At 42.0% G+C, this 21,615-nt stretch overlaps 1 pseudogene; it reads left to right on the top strand.

Annotated features, from left to right (window-relative positions):
* Window positions 1-1,043: 1,043 nt before the first annotated feature.
* Window positions 1,044-2,060, top strand: LOC110564821 (CD2 antigen cytoplasmic tail-binding protein 2-like; annotated as a pseudogene).
* Window positions 2,061-21,615: the final 19,555 nt, after the last annotated feature.

Consider the following 21,615-nt stretch of genomic DNA (forward strand, 5'->3'; position numbering starts at 1 on the left):
CAGGATGCACTGCATTATAACCACCCACTCCCTTCCCTACCATTCTCTATAAAGCGCTATTACCCAAAGACCACTTAGGTCATTTCCTTTGTTTCTTTAATTCGGCTCTTTCATCTTTTTGCTTTTCTATTAGTGCCTTTGCCTCTCCCCCTGGCATTAGAGTATCCATGGAAGACATTTGAGACATGCATTTTATAGCTTCTGCATCCCGTGGTGTTATCTCCCAAAATCTATCCTCAACCTTGGTCTGTTACAGCTTTGAGGGCAAGGACCAAACAGCCACACCCAGAGTGATAGTGACCAGAGGGAATGATGCCGATGATATTTATTCCGAGGGCCCAGCCTCCGGCTGGTGTGAATGCCAGGTGATGTCCATGAACATGACTGGTCTGGGCTCCAGGGCCACATCCAGCTTCCCAACTCTTCCTGTGATTCACCCTCACTGGAGGCTGTTGAATCACCACAATCAGGAAAAGGTACTAATACTTGGCACTGAAATTTAATAGCTCTCCCAGCCTAGGGACTTCATTAGCTGGAGGGAGAATGGATGACAAGCTTTTTACAACCCCAAGCTTCCTACATAGAGCTCCCTAGACCATACCAGCTGAGATGAGCCATTGCCCATTAGAATGGACATCTGAGGGAGAAAACTTTTCTTTGTGTGATTATACATCCCTAAATATCACTGTTCTTTTCTGGAACCTAGATCCACACCTTCTGTGCAAATGTGATTAGAATCTGGCCTTTGGAAAATGGGAAAGGAATTGAAGTATAGATATTTTCCTTGCTTAGCTGCATCCCCAAGCCAAGCAGTGTGAGTATAAAGTGTGCTTTGTTTTCTGGGCCAGTTTAACAGTTATCTGGAACTTTTCTGTGTTCTGAATGTCTCAAATTTTTTTCTGTTTCTTCTTCTTCTTCTTCTTCTTCTTCTTCTTCTTCTTCTTCTTCTTCTTCTTCTTCTTCTTCTTCTTCTTCTTCTTCACTGTCTGAGGGTTGCTAGGTGAGCGCTGGCAGGTCCAGATGGAGGATGTCTACTGCCAATCATGCCAAAGAGGAAAGTGACTTTTCAAGGTGTGGGAGATGAGGATGATGAAGATGAAATCAGTGCTCTCCAAAAGAAGCTGGTGGATCCAGTGGCAGGAGCAGGGGATCCTGGCAGTCTCTTCAAAGGCAAACACTCTTTAGAGAGTGAGGATGAGGATGAGGAGGGGTTCAGCAAATACGATATCTTGGCCTCAGAGGATGTGGAAGTTCAGGAAGCAGCTACTCTCCCCAGTGAGGGTATGTGTGAAGATCACACCTTTCAACCTGCAGGAAGAGATGGAGGAAGGCAACTTTGATGCTGACGGCAACTACTTCCTGAACCAGGACACACAGATCTGAGACAGCTGGCTGGACGACATCTACAGGGTGAAGATCAAGGAACGGCCCCCTGATAAGTACCAGGTTTCAGACTCGGAGGAAGACAGTTTGGATCAGACCCCAAATGAATGCACAGGCCCTCCTGGAGGGACTTTTGGAGTGAATGTTGCCAACAGAAACAGTGGCTGGGGCACTTAGACAGCTGGGGGCCTGAGGAGGAGGCAAAGGGGACAGCAAGGGGACAAGGCAGCCCAGTTGCCCCCAGCGCCTAAACTGGCTTTCTGGGTTGGCTGATCAAATGGTGGCTGGAGGCAACCTTGTTGTATACCAGGAGACAAGGGCACGGTTGGCTATGCAACTGAAGGGTTTGGAGTGTCAGACCCAGGGATCCCATGACCCCACACCTCCACCCTCCCTGGACATGTTTGCTGAGGGAGTAGCAGAGGGGCAAACCCCCACCCTACCCCTACTCACAGAGAAGAAGCAGAGTCAACAGGAGATGGAGAGTCAACAGGTCTATGGATGTCATGCGGGAATATAAGTGGGAGAACACGGGGGATGCTGAGCTGTATGGACCCTTTACCAGTGCCGGGAGGCAGACCTGGGTGAGCGAAGGCTACTTCCTGGATGGAGTTTATTGCCAGAAGCTGGACCTTCCAGGAGGTCAGTTCTACAATTCCAAATGCATTGATTTTTGACCTCTACACGTGAGCCTGCCGAGGGCCCAGTGTGGCAGCCCCTTCTTTCTTGGACTTTGCAAGAAAGGAGGCCCCAGCTGCCCCGGGCAGTGAGGCTATGGGAGGCCACTTTTCAGCCAGTTTCTCTTTCCCAATAAAAGCCTTGAATGTGTAAACAAACAAACAAACAAAAAAACAACAATTTTTTTCTGTTTAAATTTTGTTTGGTAGCTGAGGATATAATTCTCTGGGTGAGAGTACTTGCTGTACAGGCATGAGGAGCTGAGGTCGATCCCCAGGACACACATAAACAGTGGAGCATAACCACTTACATGCCTGTAACACCAGTACTGTGTGGTGTTGGGACAAGATACATGGCATCCTCCGCTGGCATCTGTATGCAAACTTTAGGTGTACCCCTCCTCCCATGCACTAGCATGTGTATGGGTGGTATACCTCCCACAAACTATGCATGTGTTACACTTATTCACACAAAATAATAATTCCATTTTACTATGGAAAATTGAGTGTGTCCTTTTAGATTCAGAAGACCTCTGTTCTAAGTTGGCTGGCTGCTAACTCACAATGTGACCTTCAGCAAATCAGCCTCAAATGGTTGTTCATAACTAACCGTGTCTACCTCTCAGCATCAGAGAGAAAACTCATCATAAGTTGCTTTGCTTTGCTGAGCTGGAACCTCATTTTTCAGGGTAGTACATTATAGGCCCATGGAACAGAGCTGTAAGTTCAAATCCCAGCAGAACATAGATCAGTGACGTGGTCTTTGGCCAGTGTGAGCCTAATTTTCCTTTTCATGGGAAACATCGGGAGGGTGTTAAACTGTTGCTTTCTGCTGGAGTTCTGTGGTGTGGCTAAGATAACCTGTAAAAGCATTATGTCATAGCTCCTGCACCACTCTAGCAATCCTGATCTCTTTTACTGTTTTCATAGAACTCACCGAGGTTTAGATTCCAGATGATATCCTGTTCGTTTGTTTAGCAACCTCTCATACACAAATGTTTTCTAAGGGTAGGAAGTTTTGCTTATTTTGTTTACTGTTCTGTCATTGGTATCTGAAACAGTGTCTGGCAATGGTCAACAGCCAATGAGTGCTTGTAGAATGGATGTCATTCCTGTAGACCTGGGTCATGAGAGTTTCACCGTGAATGGCCAGCTAGTAAATATTTTAGGCTGTGCAGGCTATGAAGTCTGTCACAAATGTTCGACCTGTCTGTCATAGTATAAACGCCCCACAGAGACTCCCTCCACAAATGCAGTGGCAATGTCCACATAAAACAGTGTAGGACAGGCTCTGAGCTAGATCTGGCCTGTACATGGCAGTTGGCTTCTCCCTGTTGTAGACCCATAGGACAGAGCTGAATTCTATTGTGTTACTCCTATAAGTCATTCTAGTTCAACTTCACAGACATTTAGGTTTACATATTGTGAAAAAAGCTGAAAAGTAAGCTAAGAAACTTTCCTTTATCCATGCTGCCCCTGCTCTAGGAGGCCGGGCTGGGGCTTTCTCCAAGTCCTGTGCCTTTTGGTTGATTTCAGCATCTGATGGATGCTGGTAGGTTTAGAGCTCGGAGGAGATGAAGGACTGAACGTTCAATCCAAACCCCTTCCTTGCTGGCCATGATCTGAAGACTGTGTTATATTCTTATAACCCCAGAACTTCACAGGCTCTAATGCCACTGTTTCTAGATTCAGGAAGTTTTGCTTATTGATGATTTTTTTTCTAGTTTTTTCCATACCTTTGTCTTTTTATCCCCTTTAGATGAAGCCATTTGGTTTCTCCCAGTTCCTATTTTCCTGTTCTGCCCAAAGGCAGAGCAGGTCACAGGAAGCCAGTGGTGGCTCTCCTTGCTGTCTGGTGCGCTGCTGCTGGTGCTGCTGCCAACCCCATAGCCTCAATCATGGTGGTTCTGTTCTGTAGACTCCTCTCCCCTCAAATACGCTGCCTGAATTGGCAGGGTTGTTCAGCACTGAGATTCTACTTTGTTCTTAAACTCATTTAAGAGATAGGAAAGTGCCAGTGTTTGTGATTCTAGACCTAGGTTTCTTCACTCAATATTTCTGTGTCATTGGACAAGTCATTTTACTCCTTGGGACCTCACCTTGCTTGCCTTTAAATAGATATGACAAACTCGGCTGTACAAATCTATATAGTTAGTATGATTATGTCCTAGTTAAAAAAAATAACAAAGCTTGTTTGCAGAATGCGAACCACTACCAAAAATGTGAAATGTATCATTTAGAGTTGGTCTTTTGCCTTCTCATATTCCCTAAATGTCACAAATGTTAATTTTTTCTTAGTCTCTACCAATTTTATAAAGAGGCTCAGGAAGTAGAACAAAATGTGATATCCAAGTGTACCTGAAAACCACAAGAGCCACCAGAATGAGTCTTAGCATTGCTAACTCACCTTGTGGTTAAACAGCTCTCTCCTTGCTTGTCTGGAGGTCACTCCTTTTGTCAGACTCTGTGATGCCATGAGTTGACCTTACAAGGGCCGGCAGAGGCCCTAATGTCCCCTACACTGTCCCCTACATGTGCCATCCATCCCTAGTGCTGTTCCTGTAACAGTTCCTCCCCCAGAGTCTGATGGATTTCCAGAAGCACCTTTCCCAGCGGTAGCCACAGATTTTTTAGAGTTCTGCTTTTTCTGCTTGGGCTCTGCCCCTCCAGGCTGGAAACAGTGGATCCCCGGACATCCCTCCTGACATCTCTTTCCCAGAGCCTCTCTAGGGCTGTGATCACATGACCAGGCCCAAGTACTTCTCTGTGAGAGGACAGTGAGAGAAATGAGCATGTAAGTTTTCTTGCGTGTGTGTGTGCGTGTGTGTGTGTGTGTGTGTGTATGTGAGAGAGAGAGAGAGAGAGAGAGAGGTGAAGTTCCATATTTCCTTTCCCTGAGTCAGCTCCTATCATGAAATGAATTTGGGTTGCTCTTTTATATTAACATTTTCTGATGTAGAAATGATATATTGTATTGTTTTAATTGCTGCCATTAAAATTTAAAGCGAACATTTTTAAATATAATGAAACAGAAATTGTACAATCCTGCTTGTGCAGCCAGATTCGTGGTATTAGGAGGGTAAGAGCTATTCACCCCATCTTCAGGCAGTAATGGGGCTCACCATAAGGAAGTTGAGCACACGGGGGAAGCAGTCAGCCTCATATCAGCATCATGCACCCCCATGTCAAACAATGTCAGTGATAAAGTACTCACCTATTCCCGCCCCTTCCCCCCTCAAGAATAAGCTTATTTATTCTTTGGTAATTTCATACTTGTATCCAATGCATCTTTATCATGTCCACTCACAGCTCCCCCTTTCCACTCCTGGACACTTCCAGACTCAGCCCCTCCCTTCCTTCATGCCTTCTTCTTTTGTGACCTTCTGGGATTCTCCCTTTTGTGTTCTGCTCTAGCTTGATAAATACCACTGTGAATTCTTCCATGTCACCACACCTAGCTCTACACACAGGGGAGGAGGAGCACCCTGGAAGATTCACTTTGCCAATATTTTAGCGTGACGTATAATGAGTCGAGTAGTGTTGAAGTCCGGCTTCAACATTCAACTGGCGAAAACTGAGTCATTCATTACGTAGATCTGTGGCTGCTGGCCGGGCCCAACAGACTTTTTCTGAGAGTAAGTTTTCAGGGCATAGCTGATAGTTACTGACCGTGGCTTCCACTGATAGTGGCAAACTGAGGGTCCAGAATTAAATTGCTCACATAGACCCAGTACTGGTGGTTTCCTAGCTTGGGATTACACCTATTATAGTAAGCTATTACACCTATTATGGTACACCTATTATGATCGGCTAGGGCTGTTGGCTCTAACATTGGCTTTTCACTGGTAATGGCAAAGCGTCTAAAAAAAGAAAAGGAGAGAAAAAGACCACACACACACACACACACACACACACACACACACACACACTCACACACACACACTTACACTTGATGATGAAGTAAGATAGACTCCAGCAGGTAGGTTCCAACAAGCTTCTTTGATTTAACTTTTCTTCATTTAGCTTCTCCTACAGGCTTCTTCTACTTTATACATACATACAGACGTGCATGCACACACATTCACATATTGGGTGGATGGAACAGACTCCAGAGAGGGAACTCCAACCCAACCTTACATACATACATATACATACATCTTGGTGGATGGGACAAACTCCTAAGAGTGAGTTCTAAACCACACTTTTACTCTTTTTCCCACAGAAATCTCAACGTGTTGCATTCTATTTTTTCTTTAAGTGAATGATTACGAGGAGTATATGTAAGAAAAACATGTTCCCCAATACCCTCACATGATCAAGTGTCTTATGTAGTATGGGTGAGAAGCAAAAATGAAAAACAAGTTATTCCCAAGAACCCACCTACACTGGCAACTAAACAACCTGTTTATGTATTAACAAGGTGAGCAAGCAAGGTAATCTCTCGGCCAGCTGTTCTTCACCGACAGGCTGCAGTTTGCGGCCACAGAGAAAGAGTCAATTATCTTCAAAAGTAACCTTATAAAAAAATCTTAAAAGAATCACAAATCTAAACTTTCATGTAAAAAACAATCAGCCATTTCTGCTTTAAATATTTAAGGAGTGCATCTACTCGTTAATAATTTTATTAAATCGTATCGGGAAGGTGAGGGAAAAAACAAGTATGAGGAAATTAATTGTCATCTCAGTCACCAGGCCAGCTGGAGAGTGTCATGTTAGCCAGTGCTACTCTGGGTTATTGTGTTTTTTCTCACCAACCTAAAAACGTCCCTGGCTTTACTCTTAAATAGTGTACTTTTCTGAACTTTAAATTGTTCCCTAAGATTTTCTACATCAGAGCCACTAGCAAAAACATCTTTGCTTAACCTTGCAAAACAATCTGTTTTTCCCTAAGATTTTCCACGTCAGAGCCACTAGCAAAAACATCTTTACCTAAGCTTGCTAAACAATCTGTTTTTCCAAATTCTTTCTAAGGGTAACAGTTGCTAACAATCTACATCTGTAGCTCGGGGGTGGTGATTAAATCATTGATCTGCTGCAGCAGCAATGCCTGAATGAGAGAAAGTATTGCTACTCAGAGGTGCCAGTGATGCCGCCCAGTGAGGGCTGGAAGCAGCTTAGAGTTTTCACACAACTCATAGATTATGAAGGATGTGGTGACCATGAGGGCAACAAGAAGAGCTGTGCTCCAAACAGCATGAAGTCCTCAGGAGATGTACTTCTTGGGGTTAGGCCTCTCTAAGACAAACTCATCGTGATTGTGCTAACCAGTGAGCCGCATTCCATGAGTTCCCAAGCTGTTTTGCGGTTGCTCCTGCATGGCTCCCGACAGTATATCTGCAGCCCCTCGAGTCCGACTTCTCTTGCTCTGTATCATTTTGTGAGACATGTCCATTTTGTTGTAGGTAGCCATGGCTTCTCGTTTCTGCTGTTATATAGTATTATGGTGAAAATACCGGTTCATCTGTTCTTGGTTGGATGACTATTCGGGCTGTGTTTGGAGCTATTATAAACAGCATTGCTTGGACAGTCTTTGTTCCTTGAGTGTATCAGGGTTCTTAGAGGAACAGAATCCACGGAATGGATATGTATTAAAAGGGATTTATCAGATTTGCTTTCATGATACAGTCTAGGTAGTCTAACAATGGCTGTCTTTATGTTGGAAGGGCTGAGAACCCAGTGACTGCTCAGTTCATGGGCCTGAGTTCCCTAAGCAGCCCGATCTGATAGCCTGGAGGATTCTTTGCATGGCCACTGGTCCTCAATCAGTGTTGGCCTGAAGAAGCTGGGCTCTGCTATCGGCGACAGAATGCAGCTGCAGAGATAGCAGTGGTGGTAACAGCAGGGTAGATGAACCCACAAGCAGGATAGTTAAAGTCACACAGAGACAGCAAGCATTTAACTTCAGATTCCACATGAGACAGATAACGTACATTTGTCTTTCTAGGTCTGTCTTTTTTCACTCAATACAGTGACCCCAGTTCCATCTACTTTCTGCAAATGTCATATTTTCACTCTTTATGGCTAAATAAAAATTCCAATGTGTCTACCCCATTTTCTTTATGCTTTCATCTGATGATGGCTGTGATGCCCTATAGATTGGAAGTTATGAAAAGTGCTACAGCAAATGTGTATGTGCAAGTCTCTGTGCAGGGAGCCTACTTAGACCCCTTTGGGTCTACCAAGAGCGGCATAGCTGTATCATGTGGTAGTTCTAGCTTGAGTTTTTTTTGTTTGTTTGTTTGTTTTGTATTTTTTGCTTTTTCCTTTTGAGTAATCTCCATACTGATTTCCAAAGTGGCCATGCTATTTTACGTTCCCACCAGTGATGTGGAAGGAAACGATATAGAGTTGTTTCCTCCAATCCTAAGGGTTTTCTTCATGAGAACCATTCCAACTAGGGTGAGATGGAACACCAAAGCCATCTTACTTTGCACTGCCCTTATGTCCACAAATGTTGAAAACGTTAAAAGGATCTCTGTTGTGGGGACTAGAACGGAGTGGTTAAGAGAACTGGCTGACTCTTGTTGAAGACCTGGATTTGATCTCCAGGGCAGCTCGTAACAGTCTGTAACTCCAGCCCCACGAGATCCATTGCCCTCTTCTGCTCTCTGAGGCACTGAGTGGTTGTGGTGCACAGACATACATACAGGCAAAATACCCGTATGCACAAAATAACGACATGAAATAATTAAAAATATTTGTTGGCCTTTTCGATTTCTTTCTTTTGGAAGTGTCTCTCTTTATTAAGCCATTTATTGATAGGGTAATTTGATTCTTGTTTTAATTTTTGTAGTCCTTTATAGATTCTACCCATCAACGTGATGTCGGAGATATAGTTTGGCAAGGGTCTTTTTTTAAAAAAATTTTTTTTTATTATGTATGCAGTGTTTTGCCTACATGTAACACCTGCATGCCAGAAGAGGGCACCAGACCTTATTATAGATGGTTGTAAGTCACTATGTGGTTGCTGGGAATTGAACTCAGAACCTTTCAGAAGAGCAGCCAGTGCTCTTAGCCTCTGAGCCATCTCTCTGGCCCATTCTGGAGACTATCTCTTCACTGAGGATGGTTTCATGTAACCTCATTTTTCAGTTCTTTGTATTATTTTCTGTGCTTTTGGAGAAAATTTCAGTAAGTCTCTGCTTATGCCTCTCTTTTGAGACTGCAAATGCACTCTTTATGAAAACAGGAAGCTGTTTCTTCATGGATGAGTCACAGAGAATACCACCGGCAAGTAATACTTCTCTGAGGACAGGTCCTGTGCCATGGCTGACAGTATTCTCTGTGAGCAGAATATCAGAGCCTCTTCAGGCTTTGTCTTTAGTGCTCTCTAGAATGCCCTGTTTCAGGTCTCACATTAAGGTTTGTGATCCACGCTGAATGGTTTTTCCGCAGGATGAGAGACATGGACCTACTTTCACTCTTTCATAAGGGAAAATCCAGTTTCCTTAGCACAACTTGTCAAAGATATTATTTTTAAAATATATTTTTTTTTCCTCCAGCATATTCTTTCTCACACCATTGTCAAAGATTAGATGGCTATAGCTGTATGGGTTCTCTATTCTCCTCATTGGTCTATGTGACTGCCAGTGTCTTTCTTTCGTTACTATGGCTCTGCAGTACATGTTGATATACAGTATTTTGATATTTCCAAGATCTCTCTCTCTCTCTCTCTACCTAACTGGTTTATCCATTCAAGATCTTTTGTTTCCACATAAATTTTAGGATATTTTTTTTCTAGCTCTGTGAAATGTGTCATTGGAATTTTGATGGTATTGCCTTAAATATGTAGGGTGTGGTGTGTGTGTGTGTGTAACAGTCATTTTATAATCGGTGAGAACGAGAAATCTTTCCATCTTAAGTGTTTTCTTCAAAAATTTTTTGGTGTCTTACATTTTGGCTATACAGGTCTTTCATCTTCTTGGTTAGCTTTATTCTCCTTTATTATCTTTATTTATATTTGGTAACAAATTTTACTTCCTGAAGCTCTTATGAATATTTTTTCCTTTCTTGGACAGTTTGCTATTTTTACATAGAAAAGTTACAGATTTTTGTATGTTGACTTATCTTGATATTTTGTTGAAATTCATATTTCAGAGTTTATTGGTGGGGTTTTTAGGGTTTTAGAAGTATGGGATTGTGTTGTCTGCAATCATTTACTGCATTTATATTTATATCTTTTTTGTTTTCTAAGTTTTACTTTTCTAGCTAAGACTTTGAGCACTAGTTTGAACAACAGCAAAAAGACCCTTGTTCCTGGTTTTAGAGGAAATGCTTTCATTTCCTTTAATGGTGGCTATTGGTTTGTTGTATTTAGCCTATCTTGTGTTGAGGTATGTTACTTCTATTCCCAGTTTCTGAAGGACAGCTGGACTTTATTTCAGGACTTTCAACATTTATTGGATCATCATGTGGCTTTTGTCTGTAAGTCTATTAATGTGCTGCATTGTCTATTTTGATTTGTGCGTTTTGAACAAATCCTTGTATCCTTGGAATGAAATTAACTTGTTCATGGTGAATGGCCTTCTAAATGTATTCTTGGATTCTGCAAGTATTTTATTGGGGATTTTTGTCACTGTGTTCATTAGAGAAATTTTTGTTGTTGTGTCTTATCTAACTTTGATATCAGAATAATTCTGGCTTTGTGCAATGAGCTTCCAAGTGTTCCTTCCCTCTGTTATATGGGACACTTGGAGGACCATCAGTGTAAAGTTCGTCTTTAAAAGTTTGATATAGTTTGGCAATGCATTCCTTGTTCAGGTTTTGGGCTTTTATCTGTTGGTGTTCGCTTTTATTATTGCTTCAGCGTCATTGCTGCTGCTGATCTATTTAGATTGCTAAAATTCTCTTGATGTAAATTTGGTAGCTCATGTGTATATAGGATTTTATCCATTTTCTCAAGATTTTTCCACATTTCTTAGAATATAAGTTTTTAAATAACCAACTTGGTGTGTTGTTCTTTTGAGCTTTGTGATTTCTTGTCACCAAGTGCTTTTGAGTTTGGCTTGTTCTTATTCTTGCAGTGTGCCATTAGGTTATCTACTTGAGATATCTCTGAATTTTTAAAAAGAGGTACCAATATCTAGGAACTTTCCTCTGTCTGAGCTGTGTCCTGAAGATTCTGGTAAATTGTTGTAGTGATGGTTGGTTTTAATTGTCAACTTGAAACAATCTGGAATCACCTGTGAAGTAAGTTGGTGAGGGGTTGTGTAATTGGTGTTGTGGTTATGTCTGTGAGGAATTATCTTAATTATGTTAATAGAGGTGGGAAACTTGCCCAGTGTGGGTGGCACCACTTCCTACTCTGAGAAGAGTGGATAAAGGCTGCTGAACACAGCACACGTTTATTCTCTATCCGCTCTCGACTAAGGACATGAGCAGCTGCTTCAAGTCCTAGCTACTGTGACTTTACTACAGTGATGGACTATAACATGTAACTGTGAACACCTACTTTAAGTTGCCCTTTTCAGACTATTTTTTCATAGTAATAGCAAATAAAACTAAGACACAGTGTTTTCTTTTTCACTTAATTTTCAAAAGTTTTGTATCCTCCCTCCCCCTGCTGTCTTCAATAATCCAGTGGTAGTTCCAGGGTTTCATGTTCAGTCTCCAAGTATTTGTATAATTTCTATAGCTTTTTTTTTTTTTTTTTGGCTCTCAACTTTAAATTTTATTCCATTATTATCTAATTAGCTACATAAGACATTATTTCATTCCTTTTGTATTTGTTAAGGCTTGTTTTGAGGCTTAGAATTTAATCTATTTTAGACAAGTTTTTATGGGCTACTGAGAAGAATTTGTGTTCTACATTTGTTGGGTGGATATTTGTTAAGTCCATTTGATATATGGTGTATTTTTATCTTAGAAGTTTGTGTTTGTTTTTTTTTTTTCTCTTTTACGGGGAGGGTCTCTGAATTTTTTTTGTTACTTTTTAGTTTGGATGACATATCCAAAAATGAGAATGGGATATTGAAAATCTCCACTTTTATTGACCAGCACCTATTTGACCTTTAAGTCTAGCCTCTTTACAAAATTGGGAGTCCCATCATTCAGCACATATATATTTATAATTGTTACTCTTCTTGACAATTTGCTCCTTTTATATATTTATAATACATAATGACTTTCTTCTGACTAATTTTGTTTGAAATTTTCTTATCAGATACGAGTAATAGTGATACCAGATCGATTTAAGCTTCTATTTTCTTGATAATTTAACTTCCATCCTTAGCCCCTTCATCTGTAGCTATCTTTCCCAGTGAGATGTGTTTCTTGGAGACAATAGTTATTTGGTTCTTATGTTTTAATTCAGCCAACCACTCTGCATCTTTATTACTGAGTTGAAGCCATTTATATTTAAAAGTTATTACCAAGTGATGTTGACTAATTCAATTTTGTTTTTCTATTTAGTTATTGTTTTTTCTTCTATTTATATTCTCTTTATTTTTTAGTCTTTATTCTTTTATTTGTATTGATTGTTTGCTAGTTTACTGTATTATACATGATAGTCTTCCTAAATCTCTTTTGTTATTCTATTCCTCTCTTGAACTTCATTCTTTTTTTATGCTCTCGTGATTGACACTGTCTATCTTCTTAATCTGTGTATATCCTTTCAGTATCTTTTACAGTGCTGCCTTGGTAGTCATGATCTTCCTGATTTTGGTCTTGTTCTCTTTCAATTATAAAACACAGCTTTGTGAGATATAGTACTCTTTTGGGGCAGTTATTTTACAGTTTAAATATGTCATTCAATGTTTTTCTGGCTTTTGGAGCAGCTAATAAAAGATTTGATGTTATACTGATGTATGTGCCTTTGTAAGAGGGTTGGCATTTTTTTTCTTACAGTTTTGATACTGTTTTTTAACTTGTGGTTTTATGTCTTGACTATAATGTTTTATGACAATTTCTTCTCTGGTCATGACTGTTTAGAGTTCTAAATGTCTCATGCTTATATGTCCGTCTCTTTCTCTAGATTCAAAACCAAATCATGTTATAGTGTTATAGAACAGATTGTGTACAGCATTGCTTTAGATCTCATGTTCTTTTTATATCCTATAGCTTTTTAAAGTTTGATTTTATAATAATAATCCTTAATTCTTCTAAGTTCTTTTATATGAGAAAGTGAAAAGACTACTAAAATATAAATAAAGAGAAAAAAAAAAGGAAACATAAGAGCCAAGATCAGATAAAAAGAATTTAAAAATGAAGCATAGAACAGCCTTTTTTCTGGGAATCTGAAAATTGGAGGCTAGTAGGTACAGGCAGGGCATGGGGCAAGTCGAGCTTGTGGACTGCTATCTTTCCTGTGTTTTATGCTGATGCAGAGTCTGTATAGGATAAGTATTCAATGGCTGCCAGAACTTCACTCACTTTAGTACTTCCTTTCTTTGCACACTAGGGGGTTCTACTTGACACATTTGTTTTTCTGCCCAGTCTGTGCTGGGCAGTTCTCTCACTCTGTAAAGACTCCCCAGGTTTTGTGTGTGTGTGTGTGTGTGTGGTGTGTGTGTGTGTGTGTGTGTGTGTGTGTGTGGTGTGTGTGTATGTCTTCTAAGTACACTGAAAGCAGAAAAGGCAACTACAGCACCCAGAGCTGCCTTTGTGCCTTTATCAGCCACCAAGCATTAATTATCCTGCTGGAGGTATGCAGTTGTGGATACGATGTGGTTTTCTGGAGCTGAGTGAACCTCATGACAGATACGTGGTAACAGGGGTTGATCTAGTCACTGACCTCAGGTTCAGGGCAGGGCTGTTAGACACCAGCACTATTCTCAGTTGGTGAGATCTGCTGCTGGCTGCCAAGGGTGGGACTTTTTCTACCCTTCCAGTATGGGTTAAGCCTTCTGCTACCTCTACATGTTTGCTTGTCACTATCCCACTCTCTTCACCAGCTTTCTGGGGTCAACTTTTACCCAGGGAATGTGGCATGTTGATTCCAGGCTCATTAAATTGTGACTGTCCCCTGTTCTCAGGCTTCTGAGCCTGGACATCTCTCCCTACCTTTGACCTTACGAGCCAGAGAAGTCACAGCAATTCTGCAGCTGGGTTTAAGGCTTGTGTGGGCTGTGAGCTTGTGCTTTGGTAAGACTGCCAGTCTCTTTTTGCAGGACCACCAGGCTTAACTTTAGGATGAGTTTTCTGCCTCCCATCCCTTTGCTGAGCAGCCATGTTGCTTGAGGTGTTTGGGGCTCAGCTTTATTCTTTTCATTGTTGTTATTCTGTTTTTATGCACCTTCCAGCTGTCCTGTCACTCCTGTTTTGTGAATTTCCAAAGCTGTTTCTCAATTTCTTTCTCTGGATGGAGTTAACTTTTTCATAACCTTATGCTTTTCCTTTTCTAGGTCACAAAGAGTCAGCATCTAGTACCAGTGTGTGTGTGTGTGGGGGGTATGGTGTGTGTCTGTGTTTGTGTATGTGTATGTATGTGTACATGTGTGGTATGGTGTTCAGTGTGTGTGTCGTGTCTGTGTGTATGTACTTGTGTGTGGTGTATGTACTTGTGTGGGTGTGTACGGGTAGGTGTATTGGTGTATGTAAGGTATGTGTGCACGCGTGTTTCCATGTGTGCAGGGGCTAATGTGGACCTCTTTCTCAGGTGCATTCTCCCTTGTGTTTTGAGGGAGCACCCGTCACTGACCCTGCACCTCACTGATTAGACTGCTTGTGTAGTAAAGTGTAGGAATGCACCTGTCTCGGAAGGCACACACTGCCACTCCTGGTTTTCATTGTGTTGCTGGGGATCCTAACTCAGGTCTTCATGCTTGCACAACAGTTTATCAATGAGCCTATAGTCTGCTATCTTACTCAGCCGTCTTGCTGGGAATATTTTTGTCTGTGTCATATGGCGCATGCACATGTGCATAGGTGCACACACACACACACACACACACACACACACACCCTGTGGGTTTTTTTTTTAAAGGATTTATTTATTTATTATTTATATAGTATTCTGCCTCCTGTGCACCAGAAGAGGGCACCAGATCTCATTATAGTTGGTTATGAGCCACCATGTGGCTGCTGAGACTTGAACTCAGGGCCTTTGGAAGAACAGCCAGTGCTCTTAACCTCTGAGCCATCTCTCCAGCTCCACACCTGTGTTTTTATTGGTCTTATGCCTGGGAATAGACGTGCCAGCTCACGAGGATGTGTATGTTTAACTTGAGTGGGTGTTGCCTCAAAATGAATATCCTGGTTGACCCCTTTGCCAGCCGTTCGGGAGAGGCCCAAATGGCTCCCTTGTGCACCAGTACTTGGAATAGTCATCCTCGTACTTAAGGAGATGTAATATCATAACATGGCTCTCATGTGGTGTACTTCCTTGGGTTTTACTGAGTTTAGGAAAACCTTATATATTTGTCGGCCACTTGGAGATTTCTTTTGTGAGACGATCATGTGTTGAGGAGTTCTGCCCTCTGGATATGCTGCATCCTTTGCTACGGAGGAACCGTGATTTACTGCATGAGACCCTGGTAAGATTGGGCTCACTGACGCTTCCTCATGGATCGGGAAGAGGACGCAGGAGACTGCTCATTAAGTAGCTCACCAGGTGGCCTGGGTAACATGTGAGCCACCCCCCCCCCCCCAAGGACACATAAGCAGTGAACAGCTGATGAGGGAGGAGCCCCTGCCTCAGCAGTGTCTAGCCCACGGTCCTATAGGCAGGTCCTGTAAGTGACTGCCTGTAAGTCTGCGCTTCCCAGAGCTAGACATGGGTACATTCATCAGTCTGCTATGCCACTGGGGCCCTCTGTGGGTGAGCAAATGATGTTCACTTCTTGCCTAGAAAAGTCACATGATACTATTCAAGTCTGTTGCTTTTTAAGTCGAGTTGTCTGTGTAACTGACTTGCAAAAGTAGTTTATACAGTTCGGATAAGCTCATTTTTTTTCTGATCGTTATGATGTCTTTATCTGTAATGGTTGTGTTTGGGAACACAGCAGCTTCTAATGTAGATCACTTCCTTCTTCATCATTCCTCATGGACAGGGCTGTTTTCCTGCTTGGAACTCCAGCATTAATTCTGCCATAGGGTCCCCTAGAAGCTTTCTTGTTTCACTTTTCATATGCAGATCTACGATGCACTTGGACTTGACTTTTGTGGGTAGTGTGAGTTAGAGGTCTTTTTTTTTTTTTTTTTTCCCAATATCATTTTCCAATCTACTCAGAAAATGGAAAGAGTGGATGGTGTTCCCCTTGGTTTTGCTCCCAGTCTCAGAGGGAAAGCCTTCATTAGCTCATCACCCCCATATACTGTGTGGGATTTCCAGTCACCATCTTTCATCAACTCAAGTCCTATTTTACTACTTTCTGGTACAAATGCTATTTTTCCCCCTTCAGTTCTGAATTGGGATTGGATTTTATCAGTTGATTCTTCCTTCAGTTACTAAACCTACTATGTTGTGTTATCTTTTCACTTTTGTTATTTTAAATTGGCAAACTATACTGATGTTTTCAAACCAACTTTCTTTTTCTGAATGAATCTAACTTGGTTGCAGTGATTTCTAACATTGTTTTTCTAAAGTAAGTTTTTTATCGTATTTATATTTTATTTTTTTTTTACAATTTATTCACTATATATCGCAATTGCAGCCCCCTCCTCAACTTCCTCCAGTCTCACCTTCCTGCCCTATTCCCCATCCCCTTTTAAAAATTTTAATTTAATTTTTTTACAATTTATTCATTTTATGTTCTGATTGAAGCCCCCTCCCTCAACTCCTCCCAATCCCACCTTCCTTCCCTCTTCCCCCATCCCCTTCCCCTAGTTCACTGAAAGGGGGAGTTCTCCACTTTTGCCTTTTGCCCATAGCTTATCAAGTCTCATCAGGACTGTCTGGATCCTCTTCCTCCATGGCCTAACAAAGCCCCATCACCAGGGGCGAGTGATCAAAGATTTCTAACATTCTTCTATCCTATATTTTACTATTTTTTCTGTTTAATGAAATAAATAAATTTTAAATATTTATTTATTTTAGTTGGTTTCTTTCTGTCACATATTTCAAAACTTTTTTGTTCTTTGACAATTTTATAAATGCATATAATGTATTTTGGTGATTTTCACCCCCTTATTACCTCCTTTCATCCCCTCCTGTTTTCATTTTTCCTGTTTTGTTTTGGGGACACACTGAGTTTAACTAGGGTTGCTGGTATGAACATGGGTGGGGTTATTTACTGGCATATGAGCAACTTAACAGTGACTTTGCCACTGAAGAAAATTATTGTCCTTTCTGCTTGCACAGTGTAATTTGTTCCATGCCTGTGGTCTTGCTCCTCTCTTCCTCAGGATCTAGGAGTCAACCTTGCATGGCCTTGATGCCCTCTTGCAATACTGCTGAGCTGCTCGTAACTAACAGTACTTTACTAACAGTGAAATCATTTTTCTATCATGCAGAAGAACGGGCTTGACAGTTCAGATGGTGTGACTCTCCCACCGGCTAATAAGCAGCTCAGGAATGCTAATGAAGGACTTCCTTTGGTTGTCTCTTGTGAGTCAGCAAATGAGCTCTGTAACTTGGAGAGCCAGAAGTTAATTAGCGACCTGTTAGAGACAGACCCTGATGGAAATATGGGAATTTAGGTCTGTCAGAGCAGGGAGCTGAGAAGCTTTGAAGGTGAGGCCATGACTCAGGACATGATGTGAAAAGCATAGGGAAACAGACGCCAGGTTTATGAATGAATGAATGTGTAAGCCAGGACCCTATAAAGGAAGCCAGGAGAGGTGGATGTGGCCTGCCTGGGAAAAGGAACAGCTCAACATCTGGCTGTGGCTGAAGCCCATGAAACTGTCAGTTCAGAGCTCTCCCTTGTAGAAGAATAAAGGAGAGGAATGCGGAGCTATGCACCATGTGACCATCTAAATCAGATCACTGGCCACCTGATGATGATGGAGGAGGGTGTGTAGGTGTCTTGCATCCCTTGTTCATTTTTCTTTGAGACAGGATAGAAAATCTAAAATCCCATCTGCTTACAAGTTTACAACGATAACCCAATGGATAAGCATTTTGCCAGGTAATACTGTGGATAATGTCTTGCAAAGGAAATCCAATAGGCTATAGCCATCAGGCAAAGATGAAAGATTGGAGCCATCCTTGTCACGCTGTATAAGTGATGTCCACCATATGCACTGCATTGGACTCAGATGTGCTGGACAGGCTTGTCGTCCTGGGAAGCCAACTTTGGCCAGGGAAAAAAGTATGACTCCCTTGGCTTAGACAGGTACCTAATTAGGTTAGGAGAACTGCCAAAAAGCAAATGAAAGCTAAATGACTGCAAGGCATTGTGGGTAAAATATGCAAAATGTCACTGAGGCAGAAGTAAGGAAGCCTTCAGAACAGGTGTGACAGAAAGCCAACCTGCCAGGGAAATTGTTAGTTTTTCTTCTTCCTGAACCCCTTTTTATTGTTTTATTTCCCCATGTGGAAGCTCTGCCCTTCTTTACCATTGGAGACTTGGTAACAAATGCTCCTGTGTTCTCTTCTCTGAACTGTAATAGACTGAAAGTGGAAATAGGCTCCTTGTTCTACCATAGGTAAGGGCCAGTGGCCCAGCCTTTCTGTGCTCATTGGGAAATGGTGCAGAATGGCATGATACATCAACATGCATCTACCTGGCAAAGCCCGTTCTTTGGATGTTCAACTTTTTGAGTGTCACTTGCCCTAGTCATCATACTTTCTTCTTATTGCAGCAGTAATCTCATTGTTTGTACTTCCTAGGGCCTCCACAGCGTGGCGAAGCCAAGTCTGTCCACATGGTTTCTTTGGCCTCCTCTGAATACACCCTCTTCATCTTCTAAAAGTGATGTTGGAATGCTCAGCTGTAATGCAGCCTCAGCTCACACACCCCATCACTGTCCAAGTGTGGTACAATTTCATTGACTTTGCTGTAGACATGGAGCACAGTGCTTTCTAGGTGAGTAGGATGGCCAGTGGGGAGGGGACATTCATCTTGTTTCAGCTTCTCACCAGCTTCCCTGACCCTCTATTTTGTCTACAGAGAAGTTATATCCATTTCCTAAGCCAGCAGAACCATCCCTATAGGATACACATAACTCAGGTAAGCTTGTCAGGAAGTGTTCCTTTTAAATACTTTGAAATAGGCACTATGACCACCACTTCATGTTGGTAGAGAATGAGGCTTGGAGTGAGTTAAGCTTAAGACAATACAACAGGCCCAGGACCACAAAGGACAACAATGGTGCCAAATGCTTTGCTGTCTCTAGTATTTATTCATGCTATTTTTATGGGCCACATGTGATGATTTGAAAGTCCTTTGCTGACACAATTTCTCTCATGGTCAAGTGTGTATATTTTATCTATTTTCATATTATGCTGTATACCATTTGCTTTGTTTAATGCACCCAACAAGTTTGCACGGGATAATGATGTGTTCATACACACACACACACACACACACACACACACACACACCACACACACACACACCACACACACACACACACACACACACACACACACACACACATACCACACACACACACACACACACACCACATACACACACAAACACACACATGTACGTATGGAAGCCAGAAGTTGATTTTAGGTTTTTCAAACATGCTTTATTTTCAAACATTACTTTATTTCTGAGACAGGTTCTCGAACTGATCCTGGCCGAAGCTTGATGATTTGGTTAGAGTGGCTGGCCAGTGAGCCCAAAGGATCCTTCTGTCTCCATTTCTCCAGGAATTAGATTTCAGGCACACACTACCATGCTTGATTTTTACATGGGTCCTGGGGATCAGAGCTCAGGTCCTTATGTTTATATGGTAAGCACTTCATTGACTGAGCCATCTCCTCAGCCCCATGTGACTCATCTTAAAAAGAAAAAGGCTGGAGTTCATTGAGGGAAGTGCCTTGGCTAAAACTCTTTGTCCAGGAGAGATTACATTCCCATCTCAAACATAAGCTTCTGCCTCCAAATGCATCAGTGTTCTTTGTACACCAAATGGCATGCTCACGGGGAGAAGTCAGGGTTCTGTAGAATCTTGGTGATTTTGACTTGGCTTTTCAAGACAGTGTTTGGCTGGGACTGGAAAGGATAATTAGCTCAGCCACAGATTTGGACTTATCCTGTGTCTGCCTATGGCATCCAGCTCTGGTTTGACGCCAGTTCACATCCAGGAGCAGCCAGTGGGCCAGGAGAGAGCTGAAATGCCTGGGCCCTCACATTTATTTCCCCCGCTTCCCTTGGCTTTATGTGGAGCTGAGCCTATCATTAATCAGGCTGTGAAGCAAAGAAAATAAAAAAAGCTGCCTTGGAAAGAACTCTTATTTATTTAAAATTGGGGAAAAAAAAGCCCCAGAATAGACTGAAACATGTTTCCAATATACTGGATTTGATTATCTGGCTGTGAACAAAAGGACCTAGTCATTCAAAGTTAAAGTTGAGATATCTAGCAAGTTTGCCTGACGAATCAGTTGCTGAGGGATGAGCCCCCACGCACAGCCATGGTGAGGCTTCTGTCATGCTCTCTCTATGAACTCAGGGCATTTTGCTGATTGCTTTAATTGTTCAGTGCCATTGCTGTATGAGCTCCTCGCTGGGCAGGAGGTGAGTCACACAAGTCCCTATGTCCCCGTTTGTCAGGGCTTCAAAAAGGGAGTCTCCAGTTTGTCTGCAGTGATGACCATTTAGTCACCCAGCCCTCCATCCCAGTTGCTCTGAACTTTGTTGCTGAGTCTCAGTTGGAGACAGGAGTTTTATCCTTGAAGGAGCAAAGCCACATCACTCAGATGTAGAACTGAATGGAGGCCTATGGGAAGCGGAGGGCATTATTGTTCTCCAGGGCTGTTCATTGAGTAGAAACTGGCAGGGAGCATGCAGGAAGCCATAACTGGAGATGTAATCCTGGTAATATGAACACTGGGGCATATTGTTTGCTTCTTTAGGTCTAATTACAAAGCACAGACTCGGTGGATGGAAAACCCTTGTTCCTTGGACACATGCTTTTCCCTTGTATGGAAAACTTGTAACACTTTTTAAAAAAAGATTCATTTATTTCATGCTTATGAATGTTTTATTTACATGCATGTATGCTACATATATGCCTGTTGGATCCTGTCAGGGGTTACAGATGGTTGTGAACCATTATGTGGGAACTGGGAATTGAATCTGTGTTCCCCGAAAAAGCAACAAGGGCTCTAAACCACTGAACAATCTCCCCAGCCCCTGAAATGGTTTTTTTTTTTTTTTTTTTTTTTTTTACCCTGTTGCTGACTGACTGTTCCTAAGGTACGGTTCTGACTGTGCCCTGACCCTGACATGCTTGTAGTCTATGGGGTTCCTTTTGTGTATAGAAAGACTTAAGTTGCCACTCAAGTTCCCCTCACCACCCTGCTCCTCAGGTTGGCCCACTTGCCTTTTCCACTGTTGCTCACAAGTCCCTTCTTGGACATGCATTTGAGCCAGAGGGTTGCTCCTATGTTCCCAAATCTACTTCCTTCTTTCTTCAATTCAAGCCTTCCCCTCCATCAAACGCATGAAATGCCATAGGTGTGTATCCTATGATTTCAGAGCCATAGTGAAAGGGAGATGAT

The sequence above is a fragment of the Meriones unguiculatus genome, chromosome 1 (genome assembly GCF_030254825.1).
Source record: "Meriones unguiculatus strain TT.TT164.6M chromosome 1, Bangor_MerUng_6.1, whole genome shotgun sequence".
Taxonomy (NCBI): domain Eukaryota; kingdom Metazoa; phylum Chordata; class Mammalia; order Rodentia; family Muridae; genus Meriones; species Meriones unguiculatus.